The sequence below is a fragment of the Macaca fascicularis genome, chromosome 11 (genome assembly GCF_037993035.2).
Source record: "Macaca fascicularis isolate 582-1 chromosome 11, T2T-MFA8v1.1".
Taxonomy (NCBI): domain Eukaryota; kingdom Metazoa; phylum Chordata; class Mammalia; order Primates; family Cercopithecidae; genus Macaca; species Macaca fascicularis.
In genome coordinates, this window is record NC_088385.1 from 96,499,425 (window position 1) to 96,525,002 (window position 25,578).

General features: G+C 41.1%; 2 long non-coding RNA genes across 7 annotated transcripts in view; one reads left to right on the forward strand and one right to left on the reverse strand.

Annotated features, from left to right (window-relative positions):
• The window catches only part of LOC135966399 (uncharacterized), a 77,826-nt gene that overhangs the window by 8,817 nt on the left and 43,431 nt on the right, over positions 1-25,578 (forward strand). For all 6 annotated transcript variants that reach the window (XR_012420481.1, XR_010579709.2, XR_010579713.2 and 3 more), the window contains exon 3: positions 18,946-19,084. This is a non-coding gene — a long non-coding RNA (uncharacterized lncRNA). The remainder of the gene's footprint in view (positions 1-18,945; positions 19,085-25,578) is intronic.
• LOC123567653 (uncharacterized) lies at positions 3,865-7,851 on the reverse strand. Its single transcript, XR_010579714.2, has 2 exons — positions 7,719-7,851; positions 3,865-4,088 (listed from the first exon to the last, which is right to left on the reverse strand). It is a non-coding gene; the product is annotated as an uncharacterized lncRNA (long non-coding RNA).

Consider the following 25,578-nt stretch of genomic DNA (forward strand, 5'->3'; position numbering starts at 1 on the left):
TGATCTGACAGGAGGCAGAGCTCAGGCCGTAATGCTGGCTTCCTCACCTGCTGCTCACCTCCTGCTATCCAGCCTCGTTCCTAACAGGCCACAGACCAGTACCGGGTACATGGCCGAGGGGTTGGGGATCCCTGTCCTAGACCACTCTATTTGCTGTGGCTCTGCCTTCCAGTCATTTTCTATCCCATTACTGTGTTATACTTTTTTTCACAGCCCTTGCTAGTTCCTCTGCCATAAATACTCTTTTCCCAAATCTTTTCAAGACTCACTTCTTTCACTTCACTTAGTTCTTACCACATTTTCAAAATAAGCCCTTCCTTTCGTTCTCTATATCATTAAACTTTCATTTTTCTTCAAACACATATTCCTCCCAGCTAAAAAAGGGCAAAATATTTGATAGACATTTCACCAAAAAGGTATATAAATAGCCAATAAGCACATGAAAAGATGCCCAACATCATTAGGCAATAGGGGAAATATAAATCAACATCACAAAACCTACTTCACACTCCCTGTAATAGCTATAATCAAATAGCCAGATAATAGCAAGTGTTGGTGAGGATGTAAAGGAATGGAAACTCTCATAAGTTCCTGGTGGGAATGTAAAATTGTACAACTGCTTTATATCTAGGAATGGAATTGCTGAGCCCTATGGTAATTCTTTTGACTTCATGAATTTGGGAGTTCCTTTAAAAGTTAAATATAGGATTACCCTATCAGTCAACAATTCCACTCCTAGGTAGGTACCCGCGATAATTGAATACATATGTCCACATAAAAATGCAGACACAAATGTTCATAGCAGCATTACTCACAATAGCCAAAAGGGGAAACAATCCAAATGTCTATCAACTGATTAATGGGTAGATAAAATGTGCTGCATCCATACACATTTATATGCCTGGCAAATAAAAGGAATGAAGTACTGATTCATGCTACAGTGTGGATGAAACTTGAAAACACTGTGCTAAGTAAAGAAGTCAGACACAATGTATGATTCCATCCATATAAAATGTTCAGAATAGCCAAATACATAGCAACAGAATATGGATTGTTTGCCAGGGACCGGCTTCTTGTTGGGGTGATGAAATATTCTGGAATTAGATAGTGGTGACAGTTCTGCAACTTGATAAATGTACTAATAAACCACTGATTTTTATACTTAAAAAGATATTTTTTCTTTAAAAAAGCAAGCATGAACAACCACTTATCTCTCCCTGAAATATACATTCTCTATGAGTAATCCCCATGAGAACGAGGGCAAAACCTGCAGAGGGAGTATGTCAGAACCACCTGTGGGACCATCACCAGGATATAAACTCCGTGAGGGCGGAGACATTCTCTTGGTAATCCACCATATGTCAGAACAATGACTGGCACATAGTAGGCACCCAATAAAATGTTGTGACTTAATGAGGGACTAAAAGAGGAAGAGATAATATCTGTGTGAAACAATTAGAGAATTTTTTAAAATCTTAAAAGTCTTCACTGTGTATTACAATAGAGTTGTGATTTTAGTAGAAAGAAACCAGATTCTTTTAAAGATTGGTTTTCTATCTAAAAAGAAAATTCCAAATCTCAACAATTTCTAACATAATATATGAATATATTTTAAACTTGGCCACCCTAGGGTTTCTTCTCAGTTATAAAAATTACTGTAGTTTACTCCATTTAGTGATTTTTTTTGGGGGGGGGGGGACAGCCTTGCTCTGTCACCAAGCTGGAGTGCAGTGGTGTGATTTCGGCTCACTGCAGCCTCCACTTCCCTGGTTCAAGCTATTCTCTGCCTCAGCCTCCCAAGTAGCTGGGGCTACAGGTGCACACCACCACACCCAGCCAGTTTTTGTATTTTTTAGTAGAGACGGGGTTTCACTATGTTCACCAGGATGGTCTCGATCTCTTGACCTCGTGATCCACCCGCCTCAGCCTCCCAAAGTGTTGGAATTTCAGGCATGAGCCACCGTGCCCGTCCCTCCATTTAGTGATCTTGTACAGAGCCATTTTCATTGTATTTATATTATTGAAAAAACAGCTTTTATTCTATAACCTTGTAACCTTGCTCACTAATTGATGGCCCACTGACTGAAACAAGTCCACTGATATGTTTTGTTTGGTCATTAATGTGTTCAAACATTCTTTAAAATTTAAACTCCTATAGGTGAGCCAAATATTCAGTTTGACTCAGTACACTTCCTTCTGTTATTTTTGTACACGGTCTGATTCACAGGCCTAAATGATCTCTCTGGCCCTTTGTATCAGTCACGAAGGTCTAAGTTATGCTGCTGAAACAACCCCGAAATCTCAGTGGCTTAAAACAAGGAAGTCTTCATGTCTAAAACACCAAAAGCAACGGCAGCAAAAGCCAAAATTGACAAGTTGGATCGAATTAAACTAAAGAGCTTCTGCACAGCAAAAGAAACTACCATCAGAGTGAACAGGCAACCTACAGAATGGGAGAAAATTTTTGCAATCTACTCATCTGACAAAGGGCTAATATCCAGAACCTACAAAGAACTCAAACAAATTTACAAGAAAAAAACAAACAGCCCCATCAAAAAGTGGGCAAAGGATATGAACAGACATTTCTCAAAAGAAGAAATTCATACAGCCAACAGACACATGAAAAAATGCTCATCATCACTGGCCATCAGAGAAATGCAAATCAAAATCACAATGAGATACCATCTCACACCAGTTAGAATGGCAATCATTAAAAAGTCAGGAAACAACAGGTGCTGGAGAGGATGTGGAGAAATAGGAACAATTTTACACTGTTGGTGGGATTGTAAACTAGTTCAACCATTATGGAAAGCAGTATGGCGATTCCTCAAGGATCTAGAACTAGATGTACCATATGACCCAGCCATCCCATTACTGGGTATATACCCAAAGGATTATAAATCATGCTGCTATAAAGACACATGCACACGTATGTTTATTGCGGCACTATTCACAATAGCAAAGACTTGGAATCAACCCAAATATCCATCAATGACAGACTGGATTAAGAAAATGTGGCACATATACACCATGGAATACTATGCAGCCATCAAAAAGGATGAGTTTGTGTCCTTTGTAGGGACATGGATGCAGCTGGAAACCATCATTCTTAGCAAACTATCACAAGAACGGAAAACCAAACACCGCATGTTCTCACTCATAGGTGGGAACTGAACAATGAGATCACTTGGACTCAGGAAGGGGAACATCACACACCGGGGCCTATCATGGGGAGGGGGGAGGGGGGAGGGATTGCATTGGGAGTTATACCTGATGTAAATGACGAGTTGATGGGTGCTGACGAGTTGATGGGTGCAGCACAGCAACATGGCACAAGTATACATATGTAACAAACCTGCACGTTATGCACATGTACCCTAGAACTTAAAGTATAATAATAAAAAAAAAAGCCGGGCGCGGTGGCTCAAGCCTGTAATCCCAGCACTTTGGGAGGCCGAGACGGGCGGATCACGAGGTCAGGAGATCAAGACCATCCTGGCTAACACGGTGAAACCCCGTCTCTACTAAAAAATACAAAAAACTAGCCGGGCGAGGTGGCGGGCGCCTGTAGTCCCAGCTACACGGGAGGCTGAGGCAGGAGAATGGCGTGAACCCGGGAGGCGGAGCTTGCAGTGAGCCGAGATCCCGCCACTGCACTCCAGCCCGGGCGACAGAGCGAGACTCCGTCTCACAAAAAAAAAAAAAAAAAAAAAAAAAAAAAAAAAAATAATAAAAAAAAAAACCATGTAACTCAGTCCAATGTAAGTTGGCAAAACATTCCAACCATGCAGAACTTAGATAAGTTTCAGGCCAATTGTTGATGGCTAAATTCATTTTTTCTTTACAGAAAAGAGAAAAAGAGACTTGTGTATTAATAATGCAGAGTCTTTTATTGAAATGTGCTGTAAATAAATGCTCAAGGAATACTTATAAAAAAAAAAAAAACAAGGAAGTCTTCTATTTTCTGCTCACATTATGTTGCCATCAGAAGTCAACTAAGGGCTCAACTCTCAGGTCCTTGTTATCCTCACTTCAGGACATAGGCTGTCAGCGAAGCCACTATCAGAAACATTATTGGTGACTGGCAGCTGGAAAAGAGAGCAGATGATTCCCACGATGGCTTTCTAAGATTTCCTTGACCAAGGAAAGTCACATATCTGGTAGAGAAATACAATTCTCCTGCACGAAGAAAGTTGTGGAAAGTTACACAGTCTAACACTTGGAGGAATTTGGATTGAATATTGAATGCAGTTCATGCCTTTTAATAACTTGGCAATATCAAGACCTTTTCTACATGAAAATTAAGAAATGTGTGTCAGTTTTTCAGGCATTTTTATCCCTCAACACACGTGAAAGTTCATGCACTCAGAGCTTTGATTCTCAGTTGAGGCCACACACCCCTGGATGAAGCAAGTGATGGGTCATAATCTTTATTTTGTTTTGGGGATAGAGATTGAAGGCAGAAAACATAGGCTTGAGGTTTTTTTTAAATTTATTTTTATTTTTAAATTATTTTAGAAAGGGAGTCTTACTATGTTGACCAGACTGGAGTGCAGTGTCTATCCACAGGTGCTGTCATATCTCATTGTGGCCTTGAACTTCTGGGCTCAAGTGATCCCCCCACTTCAGCCTCTGGTGTAGCTCAGACTACAGAAACGAACCACCATGCCCGGCTTGAGATTTTACTCTATTTTTAAATAAAGGCCCCACAGGTGATTCTGGCATACTGCTCCAAGATGTGTCCTCATTCTCACAAGGATTACTGATTTAGAGGCTCACAGCTTTCTGAGAATGCACAGATTCAGATACATAACTAAAGATCAGAATGAAAACATTACAACCCAGACATCAATGATCAGTAAAGGATTCAGCTATGCTGTTTGTGAAAAAGTTAAGTACTAGCACGTTTTCAAGTTAAGATGAATAAGTAATTGGGAAAAGAGAGGAGACTGGAAATTTCCATTAATTTCCATAAAATAAGTGGCATTCATTTTAGAATTTAGCACTACAGAAGTAATGTAGATATTATTACCATCTTCTGCCCGACAGATCGTGTTTATTGCAAGTTAGAGCTATATCCCTCCATCTCCTGACCTTCCTAAGGGTTAGGTAAACACTCTTATCAAAAGAGGGAGAAGGGACACAGGTCAGAGGGCGGCATTGTGGTGTCTTTGCTTCTCCAGCCTCACAGACCTAGTCTGAGTCTCATGGAGAGAAAGGACTCAGGAAGCAGCAGAAGCAGCTGGATTTTAAATTGAGCCTGGTGAGACAGTTGGGCACAGGCTGCTATGCTTGTGTAACCTGGAGGCAAAGTAGGAAACAGACTGGCAGAGGATTCATCCTTCTTCTAGGTCTGCATAGACCAGAGCATGGTGTGGACACAGTGAAGACTGCAAAGACTTTACCTTACTGGATTGTGGTGAACTACCCAATTCAACAGAGTAATTTAAACTAATGATTCTCAACCAGGGACAAGTTTCCCACATGGGACATTTGGCAATGTCTAGAGACACTTATGGTTATCACAAATAAGAGTGTAGGTGCTACTGGCATCTGGTGGATAGAGATCAGAGATGCTGCTAAACATCCTACAATGCACAGAACAGCCTCCACAACAAAGAATCAAGCCCAAATGTTAAGAATACTGATACGAGAAACGCATATTTAAAGGAAAGCACTTAGTATAGTGCCTGGCATTTGTTAAATGCTTAATAAATGTTGATTCACCATGAGTTGATCTCCTGGTGTCCATAAGGTTTTAAATAATTGTCAGTACCCTAAAATGAATCATATATAGTATACCGAGATTTCTTCATTACAAGATGTACTTTTTAAAAATCACTTTTTAAATTTCTTGAATTGGTGTGAGATGTAGTAATTGATATATTTTCCCCTAAGAAGCTGTTATCAAATCATGGTGCATATCAGTTGATGGCATCTTAAAGCCCTGAAAAAGGGCCAGGAGCTGTGGCTCATATCTGGAATCCCAGCACTTTGGGAAGCTGAGGCAGGCCTCACTTGAGGCCAGGAATTCAAGACCAGGCTGGCCAACACGGCAAAACCCCATCTCTACTAAAAATACAAAAAATTAATCAGGCGTGGTAGCATGCACCTGTAGTCCCAGCTACTCAGGAGGCTGAGGCATGAGAATCAATTGAACCCAGAAGGTGGAGGTTGCAGTGAGCTGAGATGGTGAGTTGGTGCTGCACTCCAGCTTAGGTGACAGAGTGAGATTCTGTCTTAAAAAAAAAAAAAAAAAAAAGCCTCCGGAAAAAGCTAAGCTTCTAGGTTTCTATTACCTGTATTAGAACAGGTGTTTTTGAAATACTACCTGGGAATGTGATACAGTAACCTATTCGTGTATAAGCTGACTTATATTCAGAACAAAAGAAAATAAAAAACATTAACTTTGGTAGAAATCCTAGACAGCAAGCATTTCTCCTTTCTTTTAGAGATGACAACCAAAGGTCCATGAAGGCTTATTTACTGGCTCAACTCTATGCAACTAGTCAGCAACAAAGCCACACCTACAAGTCAAGGGTCCAGAATTCCAGCTCAGGTCTGCTCCTCAGATAACTGCAAATGTGTACTCTTTATTCAAGTTGTGCTCAGCAAGAGGTTGTTACTCTTTATTCATCTATGTGACTAGTGATATTTTCTATGGAATATGATTTTGGTCCTCAGGCTATGTTTATATAATCATTCCATCAATGTTATTGAACATCTTACTATGGGCCAGGTAGTATGTTAGGTGTTGTGCTTATAAAGATAAATAAAAATGGCTACAAGGGTGAAAAGCTCACTTACCTTCTAGGCCCAAGTGGATAACAAAACTGATTGAGTTGGGGTTGCCAGATATAATATAGGGTGCCCTAACTGAATTGCATGAATTGCATCGGACCTACTTATACTAAAAAATAAAAATAAAATCGTTGTTTATCTGATCTTCACATTTAAACAGGCTTCTTGCATTCATATTTGCTAAATGCGGCAACCCTAACTAGCTGGGAACTGGGGAGAGCTGGAAAGTACATGCTTTATCTAAAGGGAGCAGCTGCTACCTCCCCTCCCGACCCCCTCTCAGGAATCATTGCCACAAGGCATGCAACCCCAGTGAACTCATTGAAATTATCATGATATACTGGAAATCCAGGACTCTAGTTAAAATCTCCCTAATTTTAAAAGTTGTAAACTGATTTGAAAAAATTTTAAAGACTATGTGGGCCAAAGGAAAAAAAAGAAAATAATGTCTGTGGATTTTGATGGTGTTTAAGCCACTTCCAAAATAAGACTTCTCTTTCTTACCTGAATGTGGAACCAGTTGAGCCATACAGGTTTCAGACAGATTAAGGTCAAAATGTCAACTTCAGTACTGATGATGTAACCATAAAGGATTTGGCTTAAGTGTACAACCAAATAGCCTTGCTAGAAAGCTCCCGAATTGAACTAACCGTCCTCCCCACAAATCCAGCCCTTCACCACAGCAAGGTAGAGCTAACCCTCCAGTCAAGAGAGCAAACTAGAATATTCCCCTCCTTGCAGATAACACAAGTATGAAGAGAAAGGAGAGCAGCAAAGGCTGTGCCTGGTCCCTTCCAGACTTTCCAGATAACTCTGCCCCACAGGAGGACAGGGAAAGCCAAAAGAGAGAAGCCAGGATTGTTAGTCCTGGAAAATGCCTCCATATAGAAACATGAGCCAGAGAATAAATCACTCACCTCTCCAACCAGTTGGATTTGGTCCATGAGTTCCTAGTTTTGTTCACCTGACTCAGTCCCTGACTTTTAAAGTCAAGTGCATCAATATGCTGCCAGTACTTTGATGAACATCTATACAGCAGTGAATTCCACCTGGGGTAAAGTATTCATGTAGGTTAGGATGCTACAGAGGGACTCTGTCTGTTTTCTTTTTTTTTTTTTTTTTTTTGCTAAGGCCTCCACATATTAGGTGGTCTGTACTCTTTCTTCTATGGGAAGGGCTAGGATACCTAAACGGGAGTTTCAAGGAGGGGGCAACAAACCAGTTTTGTGGCTCTCAGCAAACATCCATCTCAAAGGTGAGTTTGGAAATAATGGAGACTATGTCAGTGTGTTTGTGTCTCAGGCCTACTTCCCACGCCTATGGGGGAAGGGTGGGACTTATCTCTCTCTTCCCTCAAGCCTGCTAAGAGGAGATTAGACTATATTCGAGATAAGTACCTCAAGCACAGTGACAGCCATGCAGCTCATGCCTGTGAAATCAAAAGGCAAGAGGCTGCAGCTGGCTGGCTGCTCTGAGGGCAGAGAGAAAAGACCAGACTGCTCTTGGAACAGACTGTTCTCCCACTGATGGTGGGGACAAAGATGCATGAGTGTATCTCCAGGACTGGATGTGAGCTGCATGGCAGAAAAAGAGCGCAGGTCTGCAGCCTGGGAAAACCCAAAAGGATGCCACAAACCCAATCGGAAGATGGGTCGTCGGGGCCCCAGGAGCTGAGAAAGGAATAAAAATGACAGAGAGAGAACACAGCTGCCCAATGAGGTCCTCAGAGAACCCACAGAAGTGCCCATGAGAACAGTTGTCTCTGGGACTCAAACCCATGGAGAGGTGCTTTTAAACATGCAAAGAGAAGGAACCATCATCATATTACATTGTAGTGTCTGCATAAATAAGACCCTAACTCACCTCATATCTCTCCTCCTTCCTCTGCTTTAATCCAGGAGGAGCCAGAGACCTCTTAGGAAGTGGAGAAGAAGGGAAAGTAAGGAAAAAGCCACTATTCCCCATGTTAGATGAGGAAATAGGAACATTCTCCTCCTCTACCCAACACCCACTGTAGCTTTTAGTGGCTAGAGTCAGGAAACAAGAGAAGCTTTCGTGTTTAATGAATTTCAGAGGTTTGACTATGACATAGAAATGGATATTTTAATTACTGAAAACTATTTTGTAATTAGAGGTGACTGGAAGACATTTTATTCTCAGCAGAAGAATAGATAAGGATAGGACCTTCCCTCCCCTTTGGGCCCCACCAAGGTTTTATCCAGAGGAAGAGGAAGAAGTAACCCTTTATATGAGTTTGAATAGGCAGAAGAAGAAAAGGATGAAGTTGTCTTCTAATTGCACTCTATGAACGTTACTTTTTTGTTAACATAAATGTTGCATATATTTTTAGCTGGTGTAACAAAAAAACCATCTCAAGCTGGCTTGCATAACAGCTTTGGACACATCTGATCAAGGCCCTGGTTCTGTTTGCTAGTGATCCTCCTGACTCTGCCCTCTCTCCATGCTAGTTTCTTCCTCAGATTGACATTCCTTTTGGTCACCAGATGCCTACAATCAGCAGGTGCAACTCTCTGCTCCCTGTTCACTTCTGAAGTGGGGAGCATGGATACCAACCACAGAACAAAGCCCTACAGTCTCCCACTGAGTAGAACACCCGTGAAGAAGTGTTGGCCATTTCCCTGTGGCCAGGGAAATATCATGTACTGGTTGGATTAGGCCTGTATTAATCCAGTCAATGGAACATAGTTAAACTATCCCAAACCCTCCATAGACACTAGAGAAAAGGTGAATCCAACCAAATGTAAGACTGCTACTCAATAGGACAGAAATGGCATGGATGTCAGTGAGATGGGGAAAAAATGTGTGCTAAAGGAGATCAGGAAGGACCGAATAGAAGACAGGGCCTTTGAATTGAAGCCTTTAATGAGGAAAGGGGATTGAGATTTTATGAGGGCCAGGGTGGAGAGCGGGTTGTGAAGAGGATAGGGAAAATGTAAGGACACCGCGGATATAAGAATTAGTGGGAGAATCATGGGCCACAAAGCAGCAGGATTAAATTACAGAGACTGTAAGTAGTGTTTATTGGAGCACAGGGTACTGGGGAGGTGGAGGAAAGATGAGACTGTTAAGGAATTTAGACACAGCATGTAGTAGCTGGCAGGAAACAGATGACATTCTCAAACAAGGCAGTTGAGGAGAGCTAATAAAGGCACCACTTACCAAGGTGTAGTTAGGATTAAGAGAAAGCAAACTGGGATGGTGCTGTGCTATGGGCTAGCAACAGCAGGAAGTCATTTCTGTCCCTAGGTCTGAAGAGGGAACCACGGGAGCCAACACCAAGGAACCAGAGATCTTAGAGTCTCCAAGTCTGCAGGAGCCGTGGCCTTTGGTAGAGGGATCGTGCCTACTCTTAGCAGCCTGGCTGGGAGGGGCCTGGGGAAATAATACCCCAACTTCTCTCTTCCTCAATATCGATGAGTTCCACTGGTTAAAATCAAACTGGAAGTTGGAGAGAAAGAGAGTCTATCTATACAAGTCAGCACCCTGGAGCCCAGAAGAGAGTAAAAAGGGGATAAAAAGCGGATTCGGAGGGACAAACAGAAAACACCCAACACAGAAGGAGGAACAAACATTTGGAGGAACAAACAGAAAATATCAGAAAACATTTTAATCCTGGGTCCTGGGGCGTCATGGAAGGTTTTGAAGTTAGGAGCACCGCCATCCTCTAGGGGGAGCTCAAGGATTTCTCGCCACTCACCCCCAAGGAGATGCATCAGAAGATCAGGGCGAAACAGACTTCAAGGAAAGAGCCCTCGGCTAGAAGAAGCAGCCTGGAGGAGTAAAGGGATTGCTCCTGGAATTGGAAATCTACCCTTTGCACTTCGATTTACTGCACTTGGATTGATTTGCAAGAATAACCATTAAAATAATCAAAGCTAAAAGTAAGTATGTACTGTGTGCCAAGTTCTTGACTCATTTAGCACAACTCTTTGGAGGTAAGCACCATTGAAATTCTCACCTTCTAGATTAAGAGGCTGATAGAACCTGGATTTGAGCCCATTTTCAATGGACCACTCTCTGCTCTGTTTTATTCTCATGCTGCTGGTGTAGTCAACTGAGTCAAAGGTTGCCTTTGCTTAGAAGGTCTAACAAAACCAGAGCAGGGTCCATGGAAAAGGAAACATGAAAAGGGAGATATTTCCTGGTAAGATTTGTGTTCATTTAACAATTTTAAGCACATATTTAATAACCTGGCACTCACTACCTGGCAAGCACTGAGCCAGGTGCAGGATATCCGAGGGAACTAGGAGAGAGGCACTAAGTGCCGTACTAAGAGCCTGAATGAGTGCATTTGCGTCCTGGGTCTGCTACATGTGTGACCCAGGAAAAGTCACTTAAATCATTTAACTGTCTGTTTCCTCATCTTTAACATATAAATCATTTAAAAATACACAGCACTTGGAATAATAAACGGGCAGATTGTTAATGTTAAAGGTGTGAGCTGCTGTTCTTACAACACAATGTCAGCCCCTGAAGCTCTTACAGTAGATGGAAAGATGGAGATGAGTAGGATCTAATTATTGGCCAAGTGCAAAGGAGCTAAAAATGCCACCCACCCTGCTACTTACTTCAGCAAGACCCAAGAAAACAAGGGCAAAAGGAGCTCTAGAGGCTCTTCTTGGTCTAGCCCTGCTTTTGAGTTTGGGGCCAAAGTTCTGATTCTGGAGTGTTAGCAAGTTTCTTGTCTGTCATTCCAGCTCTGATCAGTTAATACCGGTTGCCTGAACCATGTATTAAGAGAGATCTCAGACTGCATATAGAGAAAGGATGCCTTGAGAGATAAGTGATGTCTGCCATTGATTGAGGGTGGAGAGGAGGAGCCAAGTGGTTCTAGAACAGTGTCCTTTTGCCTAGAAGGTCCCTACAGCAGGAGCGGCCGGGCAAGACTCAGAAGTCCTGATTATAATCACAGATTAAGGTGACCAACTATCCCAGTTTGCCTAGGACTGTTGCAGTTTTAGAACAGAAATTCCTGCAACCCAGAAAACCTCTCAATCTTGGGCACATCCCAATCATCTTTGCAGGCTTTCTCTATCTGACAATACAAAAAAAAAAAAAAGAAAGAAAGAAAAAGAGAGAAAGAAAAGGAAAGAAAAAAAACACTATGAGCTCTGACTAGAAAAGATTACTCTTTTTGTCTTGGCCAATTTCAGCCTGTGAAAATGCATCTTATTCTGGCCTGTATGTGCCAGCCATATGCCCTCAAATATTCCCCCACTTCACAATAGCTGACCTCCATACCTCTCTCCTTTCTCAGCTATTTTTCCTGCTGTATCCACTGAAGACTTAGTAGGAAACAGATGGCACCATCAAAGGGTTTAGCTGAGAGAATTTCATGCAGGGATTATTTACAGAGGCGTGGGCAGGGTTAATGGAACCAACAAGAGCTGGGGAGACAGTCAAGGATTAGCTCTTACCACAGGAGGTCTGCAGGGACAAAGGGAGGGGATGCTGTTACCAGCCTGGTAAGAGCTGAAACTGTGCAGGAGAGGTCACTGGGCCTGGGAGCTGGAGCTTCTGTCTCAACTGTGGTGAGGCAGGGAGGAAAGAGGAGGGCATAAAAATCCCTGGCCTGGCTCTCCTCCTGCCCTCTGGCCTCTTGCCAGTGGTTTCTTGCCAGAGGGCAAGGAAAAGCAAATGAAACAACAGGTCTAGTAGAGGTCAGCCTCCCAGGCCACAGAGCATGACAGGAAAGGGCAGAGAAGAGATCTAAGAATAACCATCCCAGGCCACCCTATTGTCACTCAGTTTCCATTCTAGCCCTTTACTTAGCCAAAGAAACTCAGGTCCTCAACACAGAGAAAACATACTCTCATCAGCTACTGTATCGCTGAGTAATGATGTATTTCAGTCATATTACTGCCTGGAACCTAAACTGTAACTTTAGTCGCCACCAAGATGCAAGGCAGCAAGGAAAGGTAAAAAATAAATAAATAAAACTATCATACTACAGCTCCACATCTAAGCAGTTCGAATCCAATAATCCTGACTTCCTCCTCCCAGCACTCATTCCATAATTCTTTACCCTCACCTAGCATCTTGACAGTTAAGGTGTCTTACCTGATGGGGTGAGCCAAACCTTCCTTGCCACAGGATCCAGGTGGTTCCATCTTTGTTGAGTTACTGCCGTTTCTCATTGACCGTTACTACTGGACATGGGAGTGCAATGAATCCCATGGGCTTCAGATACAGTGTTGTTCCCATGTGATAGCAAAAATCCCAATTTCTCCTTGATAATCAAAATTAATCATACCGGTCCATACAAACACCCAATCCTCTGCCTTTGATCAGTGTCATGAACAACCTGAAATGTCGAAGGGGCATTCTCAGTGTTTCCTAGTAGAAATATGTCTCCCCCTTGGGCACAAGAACCTCACACCCATTACATGCCATGTTTTAGGGACAAGAAGACAATATTATTGAAGTGGGTTATTACTCATCCTGAGTTCCCAGAGCCATGTATTCAACACCCTGCATCAACCACTGATCTGACCACTTACAAGACAGCACCCCAACTTCACGAGATGTTGTCTCCCAGCAGTCTCCATAAATGCACCTTTAACAGGACATTTCATCATTCCATCAATCTAGCTGCTTCCAGGTAGGAACAATGAATTCTATGATGTGAGCCTAATACCACAGCTGTTTCACTGTAAATGAGTTCCTTGATCAGTGATAATGCTGTGTGACACATGGGGATGAATAAGGCAGCTTATCAACCACATATGGTAGTGCGGGCAGAAGCATCATGCACAGGAAAGGGAAATTACTCTCCAGTATATGTAATTATTCCCATGAAGACAAATTCCTGCCCCTTCCATAATGAAGTGGTCCAATAGTATCAGCCCGGATGGCTGATACTTCCAAGAAATAGTGCCAAATAAGGGTTCGGTGTTGCCTTCTGTTTTAGAAATCTGGGCACTCAGCAGTGACAGTGGCAGATCAGCTGTGATGAGAGGAAGTCCACGTTTGTTTGTTTCATTGCCTCTGTTCCTATTCCCATGTCCACTTTGTACATGAGACATTTACCCAAGCACAAACATGGCCAGTGTCTTAGTATGCTCAACTGCTTTAACAAAACACCATAAACTGGCTTGTTTATAAACAGCAGAAATTTATTTCTCACAATTCTAGAGGCTGGGAAGTTCAAGATCAAGGTTCTAGCAGACTCTGTGTCTGGCAGGAGCCTGTTTCCTGGTTCATAGAGGGCCACCGTCTGTGTCTTCATATGGTGGAAAGGGCTATGCAGCTCTCTGGGATTTATTTTATAAGGGCACTAATCTCATTCTTAAGGGCACTGCCCTGGGGACCTAACCTCTCAGTGGCCTCACTTCCTAATACCATTCACATTGGTGATTAAGTTTCCACATATGAGTTTTGAAGGGACACAAATATTTAGACCATAGCAGCCAGGAAGGAGGCTCACTACAACCAAGGGATAGGTCATCTAGGCCACCTCCTCATTTAGCTTTCTGTGAGGTAGATGTCCTCTGGGGGAACATTTATATGCTACTCAAATAGCCTCAAAGACTAACCATTTTTAGAGGTCCATCATAACTTCCCTTTAGGTGATCTTGGCACCAACCTTCCAGGTCCCTGATAATTTGACCAACCCATTAGCTCCTGCCTGTGTATTTGTGTATTTCAGGAAACCTCAGCTTATCCCTTCTTTCATGTCAGTGGCCAACCAGATGTACTTCCGGAAGTTCTGTCCATGGGGAGAGTTCCCCGTGGCTTGCAGAGCCATCCCAGACAGATAATTCTTAAACCAGACCAGGCCACTGTCACCCTTTTTTCTCATCAAATGGTCATAGGGAATACCCGGGGAGACCAGAGGTATGGTTTGAGGGAAAGGCGGGAAGCAGTAAGAAGTCTGACTCATCTGCTTATGCAGAGAAGAGAAGAGCTGAGAATAGATCTGAGGGTGTGAGGGGATAAAGAATAACAGCTCACCCACGTCTGTGCAGTTCTTTACCCTTAAGTTTAAGTGAAATGGTTCTTCATCAAGCTTCTTCTCACTTGGTTTAAGAAAATCCTTAGAGATATAACAGCATCAATATTACAAGCCAATAAGGCAACAAAGCAATAGCTTAGCCCTTGACATATATTTCTGACAAGTAATGTATTTCATGGTGTTTCCTAAATGTACATGAGGTAGAAGTAGATATATCCAATATCTATACTTAATTGATTTTGCCAGAAAGTCTATCTTGAAGTGTGAACTTCTGATAAATTCCTTCTGTTTGTGCCTTTTTAAAGACAAGTTCCATTTTTATGTTGTCTTTGTCAGTGACGGGAGAAATCAGATCAATTTTTTAAAGTCAGTTTTTTATATAAGCATTATTGAAACTATTGAAATCTGAGTATGGTGTTTTTAAAATAAACTGTGTTAAACTAATTTGTAATATCAGAAGTCAGGAAGGGAAGATGAAGGGGCATCTTGGGGCTGGTGATGTTGTGTTTCCTCCTCTGGGTATTGGTTATCTGAGTGAATTCTTTTTGTGAAATTACAACAAGCTGTACTTATGATAGTTGTACTTTTCTATACACGTATTCTTCTTCAATAAAAAGAAAATAAAATGAAAGGTGCTCCATATAACGATGACCTTTTGGCAAAAATTTCCATGAAATAGAAACTAGATGAAAAAAATTTACGAAATACTGCATAATTAGTGCATTCTTCTGGCTCAACAGCCCATCAAAAACACTTATTAAAGACCTAGAATTATTAAAGGCCTAAGAATGCAATGACTTGCATTAGATATAGCTGATAGGCCAGTGGGAAGGACAACATATCACAGAATAATCATTTCATTCACAAAACGGAAACACTGAATACTTACTATGTGTCAGACACTAGTCTCTATGCTTGAGATTCCATGAGTAAGCAAAGCATTCCATGTTCTTGTGGAACTGATGCCTAGTGAGGGGAGACAGGCAGCCAATTAATAATAAACAATGAGTAAATTACATGGTATGTTAGATGTGATAAGGGAAGCTTAAGAAAAAGAGCAGGATGAGGGAGCATTGTGGGGAAGCTTGCAGTTTTAAATAGGATGTTCAGAGTGGCATCACTAAGAAGGTGGTATTTATGCCAAGGTATAAAGGAGAAGATATTGGCCATATATGTAGCTGGGGAAGAGAATCCAGGCAGAGGGAACAGTGAGGCAGGAGAGAACCCAACAAGTTCAAGGCAAAAAGGCCAGTGTGATTCAAAGTGAGAAAAGAAAAAAGGAGTTGATGTGAAGCCGGGGAATCAATGTGGGGAAGGAGAATTCCAGGCTGCTGCAAGATTTCCATTTTTCACTTTCAATGAAATGGGACACCATTGCAGGAATTGGGCCAGAGAGTGGCATGAGCTGACAAATTTTGAAAGTATCTTGCAGCTGTTTTGAGAAGAGGCTGCAGAGGAGAAATAATCCAGGTGAAAAATGATGGTAGCTTGGACTAGACTGATAGCAGTGGACATGTAAATAATGGTCAGAGTTTGAGTATATTCTGAACATTGAGCCAACAGGATTTGTTAGAGGACTGGATATGAGATTTGAGGAAAGAGAAAAGTCACACTTGATTTTGAGGTTTTGATCCTGAACAAGGATGAAGCTGTCATTGACTCAGCTTCAGATCAGGGAGACTGTGGGCAGAGGAGGATTGGAGAGGAAGATTAGAAATTCAGTGTTGGGCACATTAGGTTTGAAATGTGTATCAGATAGTCTAATAGAGAGGACAAGTAGGGAGTTAAGTAAAAGAGTTTAGAGTTTAGGATAAATGTGTGAATACAAATGTAAATTTCACATCAATAGCCATAGAGATTATATTTATAAGACTAGATAACACAGAAGAGAGTATATAATAGAGACAAGAACCAAGGACTAAGGCCTGGAGCACTCCAAGAGAAGCACCCAATAATATAGAAAGAAAGAACAGCCAGTTCCATCCAGAGTATTTCAAGTCTGCAACAGGACTAGTTGACTTAACACCACTTGCCACTGTAATAATTACTTCCCAGGAAAATAAGTCCAAGGATATTTTCCAGTTTCTGTGCCAAGCCATGATAATGATTAATTGCACAGTATCTGGCACATGGTAAGAGCTTCCTAATTATTACAAATTGTTGAATGAATTATTTCAGGACTGTGGGAATAAGCCAAAATCTCTTGAGACTTGAGCCTTTATTAGAGAGACCTGATTTATGAAACACATTTAGGGTCTTTCCCCTTCTTGAGCCCTCCAGGAATATTGAGGACCAGATATATCAAGGTGATCCTACCTGAAACTGAACTGGAAGCCAGCTGGCTACTCCATGCAAATCATCTGTTTTTCCTTCCTAATCAATTCTATCTGAATTGTGTGTGTGTGTGTGTGTATGTGTGTCCTTGAACATCTATCCTTCTTCCTCAGAGCCTTTGGCCTTGCTGTTCTCTTAGTCTAGATCATCTCCCCTTTGAATAGCTTATTGTCTCTCTTTACTGAAGCTTCAGTTTAAATACACCTCTTCAGAGAAGCCTACGACCACTGTTGATCACTAGTAATCATTGTTTGGCCTCAGCCTACACTAGTCTCTTCCACTTATCTTTCTCTTTAAACCACTTATTACCACCTGCCATTGTATTATATTTATTTGGTTGGTTGGTTATCCTCTGATTCTCCCACTAAAAGGCAGTCTCTCTGAGACAGGGATTTATTTTGTTCTTCCATCCCCAATATATAGATATAGAACAAAGCCTTGCCACTAGCAGGAAACTTGGTAAAGGTTGGTTTATGAATGAATCCACTCTCTCAGGTCTGGTCCAGATACCACTTAGTTAAAAATCATGTGGATTTCCCACCATGTGGAAGGATTATTATTCAGCATAAGTAAAAGTAAAGAACACGTGATCCCAAACCCACAAAAGCCTGCAATCTGGTTGCTCTAGGTTAGGCTGTTAGGCTGATAGCAGTTTACTTCCCATAATTCTATTTCCTGCCAGGCTCCTGAGAGGAGAGACAGTGCTTTGGGTGAAGAACAACCATCATTTTAGCAGAGGTTCCATGGTGTTTTCCATGACAGTCATCTCTGGGCAAACAACATGAGCTTCTAAGTAAATTTAGTTTCTGATCTGGGATGAATAACTTGTATTTTTATCTTATAAATTGTACCCAGCAATCCTTTTCTCACCCCTAGCCCTTGAAGATTGGAGGAAATGGTGTTTCTGACTACACCAGTAACAGGATGGGAGCTTATTTTAAAGACACTTGTAGGAAAGGCTTTGGAGAAAAACTAGCTTATCGGGAGACTCCTAATTCAGGATCTTATATCCTTGATTAAACTCTGACTTTTACAATTTCCCAAAGTACACACACACACGCACACATGCACACACGCACACCAGAATTAATTGGTTCAGAATGAAACCAGCTAACACAGTGGCGCATTGTGTGGAGGTTGATCTCTATTGTGACCTAACTCCATGGACTACATGGAAATACAAGAACCAAAACTTGTATTTGTGTGACCAAAAGGTAAGGAAATTCAGAATACATAAGGCTATAAAAGGAAAAAAACAAAAAGAAGGTAAGCAATAAGTAAAGCTTTCAGAGTCTCACAGCTCAGTCCTCTGTTAGGAGGTAAAAGGTTTATTTCTGTCTCAAGCGTAGGCTAAGGCAAACCCAAGTCTTGCTCTTTGTGGTGGGCTTATGAGCAGGGTGAATGGAAAAAGGGAAATTCCTGGCAAGCTCTGGCTTGGAGATGGTACAAAAAAACCTCAGTAAGTATAGTGCATTTCCTTCTTTCCTGAATCCATTCTAACTTGCCCAGTAAAACTTTCTTTAGTCCTTTACTGATTCCAAGACTTATTTTAATTTTTGCCTTTCAATTCTTATTTCCTTTCCCACAGATGGTACTGGGTAAAACAGAAGCCTGTAAAAGTAAAGCTTAAAAGACATTCTTTCCTTTTTTTGGCTTTAAAATGTTTCACATGACTAGATGATAGTCCCACCTCATCCACCCGCACTTACATTTTTCCTCTTCCCAGCATTAATAGGTCTAAACATGCAGTTAGGCAGGAAATTTAGAATAAGAAACTTTATTATTTTCTTGCCTCTTGGAGTTTTCAAAAAATATTGAAGGGGTTCTGATTCCAGGTACAATGGAGTAAGTGTACTCACACCACCCTGTTCCTCCCACTGAATGCGGCTAAAAAACCTGGGCAGAATAAGTGGAGCATCTGAGGACTCTGAAAAGTAAAGAACAGCAGGCAGATTGGAGATGAAGACCAAAATGGTGAGTGTGTCATTTTTTTCCCCTCCAGTTTCCTTTGAAATGAACACAAGACTGCCTGAAACCCAACATAGATACTAAGACACAGAGAGAGCTCAGGAGGGATCCTCCAATTACAGCTCGTAGAGTGGGAAAGGAATGCCTAGCACTAGGAGATAAAAACAATTATTTTAAATTTTTTCCCTTTCCTCCAGTCTTTCATTTATGTTAGACCCTACTAATTACTGCAGCGGTAGCAATAACAGGAGCACACGGGAATCAAAACTGAGAAAGAGGAACATTCCTCTCCAGTTGGAGGAGCTGTGGCCCAGAGAGGGTAAGATGGACTCCTGTGGCTTTTTCTACCCCCGTGTTCCCTCATCACTTGATCTGAGATGCGGGGACAGTTTCAGAAAGTGCACAACAGAGTAAGGCCACCAGAAGTCCAGATTTCTGACCACAGAAAAAGGTGAGAGCCCCAGGACACCAGGGGGTATAAGGAGATCACAGAGAGAAAGGAGTTCAGGATTATAGCCCTTAAAATTGTTTATGAGCTCTTGGGCTCACCCTTGATTTGGAAAGGCACAGATCTGATGCTACCCAACATAGGCATAAAGAACTGAACCAAAAGACTGTCCACTGCCCAGATCTTTGGCTTGAGACTGGGAAGGCACATACATGAGACAGACTTGAAAAGGACTACAAAGGCTTTAGAAACCAGACTGGCATTGGAATCTTAACCCACAAATGGCTGGTCAGAACTTATGAGCTGAACCCGTTGTGTCAATTACCTGCTAAAACAAAAATATAGACATTCTTTGTAGGAGTTAAACAAGACTCCACATCTTATAACATATCATTCAAAACGTCTAGAATACAATCCACAAGTGTGCAGCGTGCAAAGAACCAGGAAGATCATGACTCACTTAGTCTGGCTGACAAAGACTTGCTAGCAGAGCTATTGTAAAAATGTTCCACCGAGTAAGGAAATAAACTCTTACATAGGTGGAATAACAGAATGCCTCAGCAAAGAAATAGAAGATTTAAAGAAGGTTTGAAATGTTAGAATTGAAAAATATAACTTAAATATAACTCACTGGATAGGCTCAATAGCAGAAAAAAATCAACAAAGAAAAAAGTGTACTTGGAGACAGATCAATAGAAATTGTTGTATTTGAATAACAGAGAGAGGCTGAGCGCAGTGGCTCACGCCTGTAATCCCAGCACTTTTGGAGGCTGAGGCAGGTGATTTTGAGATCAGGAGTACGAGACCAGCCTGGCCAACATGGTGAAACCCTGTCTCTACTAAAAATACAAAAATTAGCCAGGCATGGTGGCATGCGCCTGTAATCCTAGCTACTCGGGAGGCTGAGGCAGGAGAATTACTTGAACTCAGGAGGCAGAGGTTGCAGTGAGCCAAGATCACACCATTGCACTCCAGCTCTGGGAGACAGAGCAAGACTCCATCTTGTAAAAAACAAAAACAAAAACAAAACACCACTCTCACATAAAGAAAACCTAGGATAATTCACTGATAGCAGTCATATCTTAAAAGAACTGAAAGGGGTTCTTCAGACAGAAGTGAAATGATCCTAGAAGGAAATTGTGATGCAGAAGGAAGAGCAACAGACATGGCAAATATCTTGGAAAATAGGTTATTCTTCTTTTATGAATATTTTAATATACGCTTGATGGTTGAAAGCAAAAATTAAAACATTGTCTGCTAGAGTTTTCAATGTATATAAACATAATCAATAAGACAACTACAACACAAAGCAGGAAGGGAAAATAAATCTGCATGGTGGTAAGGTTTCTACAGTCCATGTAGTAAAATATGGATTCTAAGTAAATTTTGAAAAGTTAAGTAGATGCATTGAAATTATAAGACTCAACTAAAGCAGTGCTTAGAGGAGAATTTCAAATCAATCATCTAAATTTTCAATTCAAGAAATTAGGGAAAAGAAGATTAAAATAATCCCAAAGGAAAAAATAAATCAATAAATATAAGAGCACAATCCATGAACACAAAACAATAGAAAAGAAAAACAATAGAAAAGCCAATGAAACCAATGGCTGGTTCTTTAAAGTGTGTGTGTGTGTGTGTGTGTGTATATAGATATATATATATATATATTTTTTTTTTTTTTTTTTTGAGACAGAGTCTTTCTCTGTCACCCAGGCTGGAGGGCAGTGATGCAATCTTGGCTCACTGCAAGCTCCACCTCCCAGGTTCATGCTATTCTCCTGCCTCAGCCTCCCAAGCAGCTGGGACTACAGGTACCTGCCACAACGCCCGGCTAAACTTTTGTATTTTTGGTAGAGACGGGGTTTCACCATGTTAGCCAGGATGGTCTCGATCTCCTGACCTCGTGATTCACCCGCCTCGGCCTCCCAAAGTGCTGGGATTACAGGGGTGAGCTACCGTGCCCGGCCTAAAGTATGTATATTTAAAGAACCAGAACACAGACTCGTATTTAAAAGAGCCAGAATGGGCCGGGTACGGTGGCTCATGCCTGTAATCCCAGTACTTTGGGAGGCAGAGGCAGGTGGATCATCTGAGGCCGGGAGTTTGAGACCAGCCTGACCACATGGAGAAACCCCATCTCTACTAAAATCACAAAATTAGCCAGGCATGGTGGCGCATGCCTGTAACACCAGCTACTCGGTAGGCTGAGGCAGAAGAATCGCTTGAACCCAGGAGGTGGAGGTTGCAGTGAGCCGAGATTGTGCCATTACACTCTAGCCCGGGCAACAAGAGGGACACTCTGTCTCACAAAAAGAATAAGAAGGTAAAAGAACCAGAATGATAGAGTTAAAAAAAAGTAAATACATACAGTTTAAATACTTACCAGAAATACATATAAATACATACCAAAATAGTGAATACATACCATTATACAGATTGAAAAAAAAGACACCAGTCACCACTATCAGGTTGAAAGGGGATATCACTAGACTCCACAGACATGAAAAGGATAAGAGAATACTTTGAACAACTGTACACATATAAATTTGGCAACTTAGAAAAACTAGGCCAATTCATAAAAAACCATAAAACTACCACCACTTACCCAAGATGAAATAGATAACCTAAATAGCCCTATAACTATTAAAGGAATTAATTCCTAATTAATAACCTTCAAAAAAAGGAAATTTCCAGGTGTAGACTGTTTCACTAGTAAATGCTACCAAACATGTAAAGAAGAAAAAACACCAATTCTATAAAATCTCTTCAGAAAAGAGAAGAGGAAGAAATACTACTTAATTCATTTTAGGGGCCAGCATTACCTGATATAACAACTAAAGACAGTATAAGAAAACTACAAACCAGTATTGCTCATGACAACGGATGAAAAATCCTCAATACATTCAAATCCAAAAATATATAAAAAGAATAATATACCACACCAAATGGAATTTATATTGTGAATGCATGATCTAATGTTAAATATCAGTCAATGCAATTCACCATATTAACAGTATAAAGGATAAAAAACAGTGGATCACAGATATAAATATAAAATGTACACCTGTAAAACTTTTAGAAGAAAACGGGATAAAAATCTTCATGACTTTGGGTTAAGGAAAGAGTTTTTAGTCATGACAACAAAAGCACAATCCATAAAGGAAGAAATTGACATGTTGGATTTCACCAGAATTAAAAACTTTTGCACTGCAAAAGACATTGTTAAGAGTGTGAAAATAAAAGCTACAGATGGAATAAAATATATGCAAATCACATTTCCAACAAAAGACTTTTATCCAGAATATATAAAGAATTCTTAAATTTCAACAAGAAAACAATCCAGTTTTTAAATGGATAAAACCTTCAATAGATACTTTACCAAAGAGGATGTATAGATGGTAAATAAAGCCATGAAAAAATGTCCAACATCACTAGCCATTAGAAAATGCAAATTAAAGCCATAATTACACACCTACTACTAAGGCTAAAATAAAAAAATTAAAAAAACCTGAAATACCAAGTGGTAGCAAGAATGCTGAGCCACTGGAACTCTCAAACTTTTCTGGTGAGAATGTAAGATAATACAGGTACTCTGGAAAAAAGTTTGTCAACTTTTAAATGAAGTTCAACATATATCCACCACCATATCCAGCAATCTCACCCCTTAGGTATTTAGCATAGAGAAATAAGTAAGTTTACAAAATAACGCCTTATAGAGAAACGTTTATATAGTAGCTCTATTAATAATTACCACAAATGAAACAACCCAAATTCTTTCAACTGGCGAATACATTTGGTACATGTAAATAATGAAATACAATTCAATGACATAAAGAAACCAACTACTGAATCATGCAACAACTTGGGTGAATCTCAAAGGCACTAGCTGCGTGTATTAGTCTATTCTCACGCTGCTAATAAAGACATACCTGAGACTGGGTAATTTACAAAGGAAAGAGATTTAATTGACTCACATTCCACATGGCTGGGGAGGCTTCACAATGATGGCAGAAGGCAAATGAGGAGCAAAGTCACTTCTTACACGGTTACAGGCAAGAGAACTTGTGCAGGGGAACACCCACTTATCAAACCATCAGATCTTGTGAGACTTATTCACTACCCTGAGGACAGTATGGGGGAATCCACCCCCAAGATTCAATTATCTCCACTTGGCCCTGCCCTTGGCATGTGGGGATTACTACAATTCAAGATGAGATTTGGGTAGGGACACAGTCAAACTATATCACTGAATGAAAGGAGCCTGTCTCAAAAGGTTACATGCTACATGATTCCATTTATATGAAAATTTCTAAAAGACAAAACCACAGTGATAGATAACAGATCAACGATTTGTGATCTGTTAGGAATTAGGGGTAGGAGAGGAATGGAATGGCAAAGGGATACCACGAGGGAGTTTTCTGGGGTGATTGAACTGTTCTGCATCTTGGTTGTGATGGAAGTTACATGAATTTATACATGTGTCAAAATGTATAGAACTGGCCAGGTGTGGTGGCTCATGCCTGTAACCCAGCACTTTGGGAGGCTGATGCGGGAGGATTGCTTGAGGCCGGGGGTTCAAGACCAGCCTGGGCTACGTAGCAAGACCACATGTCTACTGGCAATAAAAAATTAGCTGGTGTGGTGGCACGCAGGTTGAGGAAGGAGGATTGCTTGAGCCTAAGAGGTCACAGCTAGAGTGAACTATGACTGCACTGCTGCACTCTAGCCCAGGTAACAGAGCAAGACCCTACTCTGCACAATACCCCCAAATTATAGAAATAAACATACAGATAAGGTCAATTTTGCTGTTTTTTGTTTGTTTGTTTGTTTTGTTTTGTTTTGAGATGGAGTCTTGTTCTGTCACCAGGCTAGAATGCAGTGGTAATATCTCGGCTCACTGCAACCTCTGCCTCCTGGGTTCAAGCAATTCTCCTGCCTCAGCCTCCCAAGTAGCTGAGATTACAGGTGCACACCACCAGGCCCAGCTAATTCTTGTATTTTTAGTAGAGGTGGGGTTTCACCATGTTGACCAGGCTGGTCTCAAACTCCTGACCTCAGGTGATTCACCCACCTCGGCCTCCCAAAGTTCTGGGATTACAAGTGTGAGCCACCACACCCAGCCTGTTAACTTTTTAAAATAAGACTAGAAAAACTAAAAGATTGCAGAGATACTGTATATAAAACAGGCAAAAAAGCATTGTTTTATTCAGTTTTTCTCTTACGTTTATCTTAGGCAATGTCCTTTCAGATTTAACACTCCACATGTTTGTTCATTCCCCATTCCCATGAAGGCAGCCATGAAATTTGAGTCACCCAGTGTAGATGTGGATCAGATTGCTAAGGAAGAGGACAGGCTATCAGAAAGTTAATGACTTGGCCACATGCCATCATTTAAAGGAACAAAGAGGACATTCAAACCTTAATGGAAGTATTCAGTCCATGAGACAAGAAGACATGCTTTCGTTTTAATCAGCTTTTCGTGCATTATGTTCCATGAGTTTGGTAGGCCAGCAAATTACCAACTTCAGGTTCTTAAGCTCACAGGAAAGAGAAACCATTACTTTTCCATGTTTTTCGGAACAGAACTCTCTGTACACAACAGAACTGTGACTCCAAGACCAAAGTAAGACTACAAGGCTGTGGATTTATTTATTTATTTATTTATTTATTTATTTATTTATTTATGGCTAGGTTGAGGCTTCGTCAAAAATTACCTCCCTTGAGCACAGTTGTTCCCAGCTCTTAGCACATAATAGATGCTTATTTTGAGCTTATCAAATTGAATTGAATATTAGTAGGTGGCTTTGACTTGCTGGGATTATTTTTAGGATCCTTAGTTCTAGACTGGGTTAGCAGTTGTGGTAAAAATAAGAGGAAGATACCTGGGTAGAAAAAAAGAGGGTCTTGGTGAGATGCTTTTCATGGTTAGAATATGGTATCCCATATCAGAAAAGGGAGAGGCATCAATTGGAATCCCATCAATGTAAGTCAGGAAAATTGGACTTGACTTCAGACAGGGGACTGGCTTTCCAGCACTCACAGAGAAGATGGT